Raw genomic sequence first — 9,630 nt, forward strand, 5'->3', positions numbered from 1 at the left:
TCTCACGGTATATAAGGTAAGCTCACTGCACCCTTCACATACACCTTGAAAAAGGGGCTACGGACCCCGAAACGTCGGTCACAGTTTGTATTTTGTGATGTTTTAATACACATCTTTATTACTACTTTGAAGTCCTGGAGTGCCGCCGATCTTTCTTCATTCGCAGCGCAGCGATCAGGCTAAAAATGGCATTTCTGCGCATGCGTATAGTGCGCACTGCGCACGCGCAAAGTACTTTCACAAAAGCCGAAGCAGTTTCACACAAGGTCTAGCGACGCTTTTCAGTCGCACTGCTGATCGGTGAGTGATTGACAGGAATGGGGCATTTCTGGGAGGTACCTGACCGTTTTCCGGGAGTATGCTGAAAAACGCAGGTGTGTCAGATACAAACGTAGGCGTGCCTGGGGAAACGGGGGAGTGGCTGGCCAAACGCAGGGCGTGTTTGTGACGTCAAAACAGGAACTAAATATTCTGAAGTGATCGCAAGGTAGGAGTAGGTCTGCAGCTACTCTGAAACTGCTTGAAAATATTTTGCCGCCATTCTGCGATCCTTTCGTTCGCACTTCTGCTAAGCTAAGATACACTCCCAGAGGGCGGCGGCTTAGCGTTTGCACTGATGCTAAAAGCAGCTAGCGAGCGATCAACTCGGAATGAGGGCCTATGTCTCTGTGCGCTAATATGTACAGGACTGTAGATTCAGTTTAGTAGTGCATCCATCAACCAAATCGATGTTCAGACCATCAGGGGTTAATTGTTCAATGGGTCAGGTACAGTGTCCCCTACAAGAAACCCACTAATCAAAATATCACCCAGATAAAAGAAAGAATTAGGTAAACATATGGATTTTTGGTGTTATATTAAAAAAAGATGGATTTTTGGTGTTATATTAAAGAACGCATGTCTTTTTAACATTTTTACAAGTAAAAGAATATTTGTTTTAACGAATATGTTTACCTAATTCTTTCTTTTATCTGGGTGATATTTTGGTGAGAGGGTTTCTTGTAGGGGACACTGTACTTGACCCATTGAGCAATTAACCCCTGATGGTCTGGGGACTTCCGGTTCCGGGTGCATGGAGTGAGCATCGTGACTACTCAGCTCCGCTCCGTGCCCTGCTCACTGTGACCTTTACACGGCTATTCCTAGCCTCCAACCGCTGGACACTGCTTGTTTCCAGTACCGGGGCACATCATGGACAAGTATGTGACAGCGTCTCAGCCACCACGCTCTCAGCAGCAAACGCTGAGACAGGTGAAGCGTGGGGTGGAACCGGCAATGGCGCCGGACCAGGAGACACTCGCGGCATCCCCAGCTAGCAAAAAATATGTTATAGAGACAAAAGATACTGCTCTTACGCAACCTCCTGGACCCACAGAGATCCCGCTTACTTATAATGTCATGGTTGAAGCGATCACGTCCACGGTCGGCCCCCTGCTCTCCAAGGCGGTGAGTGACATTACAATGCAAATCCAGCACTTGAATACTCACGTCACAGGCGCTGAAAACAGGATAGGTTCCCTTGCTCATAACATGGCAGATTTACAGTGTGTGTTTAAACGCCTTGAGAAGGATAATTATCATTTGATTAACCGTATGGAAGATATTGAAAATTGCACAAGGCGAAATAATATACGTATAGTTGGGCTCCCGGTATCGTTTAAGGGCCCCGCTCTGGATCAGTTTGTTAAACAGACTTTGCCCCAATTATTAGGTATACAAGATGTGTGCAAAGACATGATTATAGAAAGGGTGCATAGAGTGGGCCCTCCCCCATGCCCTAATGACCGCCGGCCGAGGGTTACGCATTTTAAGTGCCTGAGTTATACACATAAATTGGAGATATGGAAAGCCTCACGGAAGATTCCACTAATGCTATGGGAAGGGAAGAAGTTGCGACTTTTCCAGGATTTTTCAGCGGAGCTGACAAAGGCTAGAAAGGCATTTTCCCCTATCTGCTCCCAGCTGGTTGCCAACAAACAGAAAATCGCTTTGATATACCCTGCAAAATTACGTTTGTTCATTAAGGATAAACATTATGGGGTATATGCAATTGCCGGCGAATCGTGGCAATTTTTCGCCCGTTTTTTAATTCGACACAATTCGACCGTCGAATTCCGGCAAGTGGGTGCCGGAATTCAACATATTCAATAAAAAACGGATTCAACAGTCCCGCTGTCGAAAAACGGCCGATTTGACGGATTTTGATTAGATTTAAAAAAAACGGGGAAAAACCTGAAAAAAAATTGCGTGGGGTTCCCCCTCCAAAGCATAACCAGCCTCAGGCTCTTCGAGCCGGTCCTGGTTCTAAAAATCCGGGGGGAAAACTGACAGGGGATCCCCCGTATTTTTAAAACCAGCACCGGGCTCTGCGCCTGGTGCTGGTGCAAAAAATACGGGGGACAAAAAGAGTAGGGGTCCCCCGTATTTTTTACATCAGCATCGGGCTCCACTAGCTGGACAGATAATGCCACAGCCGGGGGTCACTTTTATACAGCGCCCTGCGGCCGTGGCATTAAATATCCAACTAGTCACCCCTGGCCGGGGTACCCTGGGGGAGTGGGGACCCCTTCAATCAAGGGGTCCCCCCCAGCCACCCAAGGGCCAGGGGTGAAGCCCTAGGCTGTCTCCCCCATCCAAGGGCTGCGGATGGGGGGCTGATAGTCTTGAGAAAAATGAAAGAATATTGTTTTTTCCAGTAGTACTACAAGTCCCAGCAAGCCTCCCCCGCAAGCTGGTACTTGGAGAACCACAAGTACCAGCATGCGGGAGAAAAACGGGCCCGCTGGTACCTGTAGTTCTACTGGAAAAAAAATACCCAAATAAAAACAGGAGACACACACCGTGAAAGTAAAACTTTATTTCACACCTGCCGACACACACATACTTACCTATGTTGATCCGCCGACTGCCACGCCCCCCTCGTCACTGAAGAATCCGGGGTACCTGTGAAAAAAATTATACTCACCTGATCCAGTGTCCAGATTATAATCCACGTACTTGGCAAAAAAAAAAAAAACGAACACCCGGACCAGGCGGACCTAAAGGCAGAGACCCCCCCGTGACTCCTGTCACAGAAAGGTCTCTTCAGCCAATCAGGAAGCGCCACTTCGTGGCACTCACCTGATTGGCTCTGCGCGTCTAAGCTCAGACGCGCATTGCACAGCTCCCTCCATTACTTTCAATGGTGGGAACTTTGCGGTCAGCGGTGGGGTCACCCGCGGTCAGCCGCTGACCGCGGGTAACCCCACCGCTGACCGCAAAGTTCCCACCATTGAAACTAATAAAGGGAGCTGTGCGATGCGCTGTCTGAGCTCAGACGCGCATACAGCCAATCAAGAGAGTGCAACGAAGTGGCGCTTCCTGATTGGCTGAAGAGACCTTTCTGTGACAGGAGTCACGGGGGGGTCTCTGTATTCGGCCACCAAAGTGTGGCGGATTGAAAATGACGAATTTACTGTCTAAAAGCACTGTTGTCGAATTCCCAAACTTCAATTGAATATACTTTTGTCGAATTGACGCATTTGTACCATTGCAGAAATGTCGAATTTGACAAATGACGAATTTCAAAAAGTCGAATTTGGAAAGTCCGTTTTTTTGACGAAAAGTACTGAATTGCATTGTCGAATTATTATTTTTTTGGCGAAAATGTCCCGTTTTTCGTCATTTTCGGGAATTCGACCGCAATTGCATATACCCCTATGACTTCCTCTCTCCGACTGATGCTGCCGATTTCCTGCAGGAGATAGATAAAGACCTGCTGCTGATATTACTGATACATCTTAATGTGTATGCTGAATTCCTTATAGAATTTCCTTTCCGGTGCCAGATATTTGCCCCTCCTGGTATACACTGATGTATACGGTGGATGTTATTTCATGTCGGGCTCGGACGGATTGTTGCTCCGGGTTTGATAGTTGGGACTTCCCAAATCCCTTTACTATTGTTGTTTTTGGTTACTCTCCAGAAGTTGTGTGATTTTTCATATTGTGATTGACACGCGGCGCGTGTTGTACAATGTTTCAGATGTACCATATTTCTCTCTTTCTATGTTTGTTTTTGTGTCTTCCTACCCCTCGTGTTTCCCCTCCCTCCCCCCTCCATAGCCTATCTTTTCTGGTATTCTTGAATTCATTTTATGGATGTGTATGGCTGGGGACGCATTACTTTGAATACCCTCCCTAACTTGTTATGTCAGGACTCCGTATAGGTTCAATTAATGTTGGAGGGGTTAATTCTACTGCAAAGAGGAGGAAACTATTGGTCTACTTTAATACATTGAAATTGGATTTAGTCTTTATACAGGAGGCACACCTTATACCTTCTGAAATGTTAAAGCTCCAAATGCTGGGGTGGAAACTACTTTCTTCTGCCTCCTACACGTCAAAAGCTCGAGGTGTAGCTATATTAATTTAGCACACGGTCCCTTTTGATCTGATCAAAACGATAGAATCTTTATATTCCCAAGTGTTTACCTTTTGTAATATTTATGCCCCCACAGCATATGATGGGTGTAGTATGGCTGACCGGCGGTCTCCTGACCGCCGGTCAGCTTACCGACGCCGGGATCCAGGCAGCATACCAACGCCGGGATCCCGGCGGGGAGGGGCGAGTGCAGCAAGCCTGCGGTCGCCACGGTTTCTATTCCCACTCTATGGGTGTCGTGGACACCCACGAGTGGAAATAGTCCCTGTTGGTCGGCATGCCGACCATCGGGATACTGAGCCGGCGGGATGGTGGAGGAGGTCATGTGACTGTCGGTCAGCAGACCGCCGGTCACATGAATACCACCCCATATGATAAACGGTTCTTTCAGTCTATGCTGGCACATCTTATGCCTTTTGCGGATGGTCCCCTCATAGTGTGCGGAGACTTTAACCTGATTTCAGATATATATTTAGACAGGTCTTACCCTCCCAGATCTTCACTCTCCTTACCCAAATTAGGTGTCCCCCAGTTCGCAGCACAACTTTCACTCATTGACATATGGAGGGCCTCCAACCCCTGATGGTCTGAACATCGATTTGGTCGATGGATGCACTACTAAACTGAATCTACCGTCCTGAACATATTAGCACACAGAGTTATAAGGGGTCATTCCAAGTTGATCGCTAGCTAATTTTAGCAGCCATGCAAACGCTATGCCGCCGCCCACTGGGGAGTGTATTTTAGATTAGCGGAAGTGCGAACGCTTGTGCAGCCGAGCTCTGCAAAAACAATTTGTGCAGTTTCAGAGTAGCTCAAAACTTACTCAGCGCTTGCGATCACTTCAGCCTATTCGTGTCCAGATTTGACATCTCACACACACGCCCAGCGTTCGCCCAGCCACGCCTGCGTTTTCCCTGACACGCCTGCGTTTTTCCAAACACTCCCTGAAAACGGTCAGTTTACACCCAGAAACACCCACTTCAAGTCAATCACTCTGCGGCCGTAAATCTTCGCTAGAGACTGTGCAAAACCACATCGGTCGTTGTAACCGTACGTCGCGCGTGCACATTGCGGGGCATACGCATGCTCATAAATGCCGGGTTTTGCCCTCATCTCTGTGCTGCAAAAATCGTCAGCGAGCGATCAACTCGGAATGACCCCCATTGTTTGTAACTGTATGACTATTCCAGGGATCCACTAACAGGGGTTCCATCTCCCGTGCAGTTTACAGTTCAGCGCAAATTAAGAGTATCATTATCATAATTTTTCTTACATCCTAGAGGATACTGGGGTTCCATTTAGTACCATGGGGTATAGACTGGTCCACTAGGAGCCATGGGCACTTTAAGAATTTGATAGTGTGGGCTGGCTCCTCCGTCTATGCCCCTCCTACCATACTCAGTTTAGAAAATGTGCCCAGAGGAGCTGGTCACGCTTATGGAAGCTCCTGAAGAGTTTTCTGTGTTTATTTTATATGTTTGTTATTTTCAGGCAGGGCTGGTTGGCACCAGCCTGCCTGCTTCGTGGGACATAGGAGAGGGGGGGGCAACCTCATGAAGGGTTAATGGTCCTGTTCCCTGCTGACAGGACACTGAGCTCCTGAGGGAACTATTCCCAAGCCCCACCACGGCGAGCGTACATTTCCACAGCACGCCGACACCCCTAACAGAGCCAGAAGAAAAAAGAGTGGTGGGTACTAAGCCGGCGTCCCGACTAGCGGGTTGCCGGCCATTATGGTGGCATGAGGGTACGGAGACACATGGCTTGTAACCGGGGCGGAATGCGTCTCCAGACACAGTACACAACTGCATCTCAGTACACTGTACACAGTACCCACACTGGCAAAAATAGCCTTAAAATGGTTTTCTCTCCATTTTAAGCACCAGATTACCTCAGCCAGTATAAAAAAAGCAGGAAGACCGCATGCCATTAAAGTGGCAGGGCCTTCACTATGAGCGGATCCAGCAGCTAACCAGCGCCATTTTCCCTCTGCAGTGGACGCTGACTGACAGGGACGTGCAGGTCCTCTGGAGAGACTCCACATTACCTCAGCAGTATCAGCGGGGGGGAAGCGATTCTTAGTGTACTAAGTCCCCTATCAGGGTACTTAGTCTGCGACCCGGCTAAGCTTGGCATTAGCGATAAGGGTGCGGTGGGGGCTGGCTCCAAAATAACTCTGTGTCTCCCTGAAGGGCTCTATGTGGGTTGATTGTGCTTAACCTTTGTGTGTGTGTGTGTGTGTGTGTGTGTGTGTGTGTGTGTGTGTGTGTGTGTGTGTGTGTGTGTGTGTGTGTGTGTGTGTGTGTGTGTGCTGTCACATTTACATTATGGGGGTAATTCTGAGTTGATCGCAGCAGGAACTTTGTTAGCAGTTGGGCAAAACCACGTGCACTGCAGGGGAGGCAGATATAACATTTGCAGAGAGAGTTAGGTTTGGGTGGGTTATTTTGTTTCTGTGCAGGGTAAATACTGGCTGCTTTATTTTTACACTGCAATTTAGATTGCAGATTGAACACACCACACCCAAATCTAACTCTCTCTGCACATGTTATATCTGCCCCCCCTGCAGTGCACATGGTTTTGCGCAACTGCTAACAAAGTTCCTGCTGCGATCAACTCAGAATTACCCCCCATGTCAGGCAAAGAGTGTGTTTCTTGTACAGCGGAGTGTTCCTCTTCACCAGGGGCCTCACTACTGGGTACTCAGGGCAGTGCACCTTCCCAGAATAGCGGGGCTGAACCGGATTAGGTTACTTCCATTAAAGGAATGATCTCAAATATTTCTACAAAGCTATCCTGCAATGAGAATGAGATGCAATACTTAAGACAGACTGAATGAGTTTATGATTAGCGACTCAGTCCCCAAACCAGCGTCTCAATCCCCCCCCCCATTGTCTGCAAAATTGATCTCTGGCCCATATCCTGCAGTCTGACTCTGAAGCTGACGGGTCAGACATGGAGGAGGGTGAGGTGGATTTGGAGGGGGGGATGCTACTCCGTCACAGGGAATAGAGGCTCTTATAGAGGATATCAGAGATGTTCTGCAAATTCCTGATAAGGTGTCAGAGGAGTGTGAGGAATCTTATTTTAATGTAAAAAAGAAGTCCTCAGTCACTTTTCCTGCGTCAAAGAAATTGAATACCCTGTTTGAAGAACCGTGGGTTAATCCTGATAAGGAATTTCAAATCCCTAAAAGGTTGCTCTCATCTTTTCCTTTTCCCCTAAAGGATAGGAAAAAATGGGAAAATCCACCAATAGTGGACGCATCAGTCTCTAGGCTGTCACATAAAATTGTATTGCCTGTCCCTGATGCAGCCTCCCTAAAAGATACGGCTGATCGTAAAATTGAGACTACACTCAAATCATTGTACACAGCTGCTGGGGTGGCCCAAAGACCCACTATTGCAGTGCGTGGATCACAAAAGCCATTGCTAAATGGTCAGGTAACCTAATTGAGGGGTTAGTTTCCTTGTGTAGAGGGGATGTTGTTTTACTCCTGCAGCATATGCAGGACTCTGCGAACTTTATGGTGGAAGCCATAAAAGAGATTGGTTTGCTTAATGCACGCACCACCGCTATGGCAGTGTCAGCACGCAGGGGCTTGTGGCTAAACCAGTGGACTGCTGATGCGGACTTCAGGAAAGGCGTGGAAGGCCTGCCATTCACAGGAGTGGCCTTGTTTACAGACGAACTAGACAAATGGATCTCCAAAGCTACTGCGGGTAAGTCTACGTATCTTCCTTCCGCAGCTGCCCTAGCCAGGAAAGCTATTCAGCATTGCCAGTCCTTTCGGAAAGCCAAGTTGAAGGGAAAATTCAGAGGTGCTTCTATGTCTTCCGGAGGTGCAAGAGGTAAACCAAACAAACCAGCAACTGCAGGAGCTCAGGAACAGAGCTCAGGCTCTGCTTCCTCCAAGCCTTCAGCATGACGATGGACCGCGATGCCTGGAGGGCTGTCAGGTTAGAGCCCAACTAAAATTCTTCAGTCACATCTGGTCAAGTTCGTGCTGGGATCCCTGGGTCATAGATCCTATTTCCCAGGGCTACAGACTGATGTTCCAAGACCTCCCCCTCACAAATTCTTCAAATCAGGCTTACCAGCTTCACAAAAGGCAAGTATAACTTTACAGCAGGCCATCCAAACACTGGTACAGACTCAAGTCATTGTTCCAGTTCCACTTCATCTGCACAACAAGGGGTACCAGTCCAACTTGTTTGTCGTACCAAAACCGAACGGTTCGGTACGACCAATTCTGAACCTCAAGTCCTTGAATCCGTTCTTAAGAGTGTTCAAGTTCAAGATGGAGTCTCTGGGAGCGTTGATCTCAGGTCTGGAGGAAGGGGAATTCCTTGTATCTCTGGATATCAAGGATGCGTACCTTCACATTCCGATCTGGCCGCCTCATCAGGCTTATCTACGGTTTGCACTGCACGACTGTCACTACCAGTTCCAGGCCCTGCCATTTGGTCTCTCCACGGCACTGACGGTATTCACCAAAGTGATGGCAGAGATGATGTTTCTCCTTCGCAAGCAGGGAGTGAAAATAATTCCGTACCTGGACGATCTTCTGATAAAGGCGCCATCCAGGGAGAGGTTGCTGGACAGCATTGGCCTCTCATCCAAATTTCTCCAGGATCACGGGTGGATTCTGAACCTTCCAAAATCTCACCTATAGCCAACACGGAGGCTCCCATTCCTGGGAATGATACTGGACATGGTGTCACAGAGTGTTCATTCCATTGGAAAAGGCATTGGTAATCCAGTCGATGGTTCGGGTTGTCCTGAAGCCAACCCGGATATTGGTGCATCTATGCATTCGACTTCTGGGGAAAATGGTGGCCTCTTACGAGGCACTTCAATACGGGAGGTTTCACGCAAGACCCTTCCAGCTCAATCTATTGGACAAATGGTTCGGATTGCATCTTCACATGCACCAGAGGATCTGTCTGTTGCCAAAAGCCAAGATCTTCCATCTGTGATGGCTACAGATTTCTCACCTCATCGAGGGTCGGAAGTTCGGAATTCAGGACTGGATCCTGTTAACCACGGACGCAAGCCTCAGAGGTTGGGGAGCAGTCACCCAGGGGGTGCAGTTTCAAGGAAGATGGTCAAGTCAGGAAGTCACCCTTCCAATCAACATTCTGGAACTCAGGGCCATATACAACGCCCTTCTGCAGGCCTCTTATCTTCTTCAGGATCGGGCCA

Source organism: Pseudophryne corroboree, chromosome 6 (assembly GCF_028390025.1).
Source record: "Pseudophryne corroboree isolate aPseCor3 chromosome 6, aPseCor3.hap2, whole genome shotgun sequence".
Taxonomy (NCBI): domain Eukaryota; kingdom Metazoa; phylum Chordata; class Amphibia; order Anura; family Myobatrachidae; genus Pseudophryne; species Pseudophryne corroboree.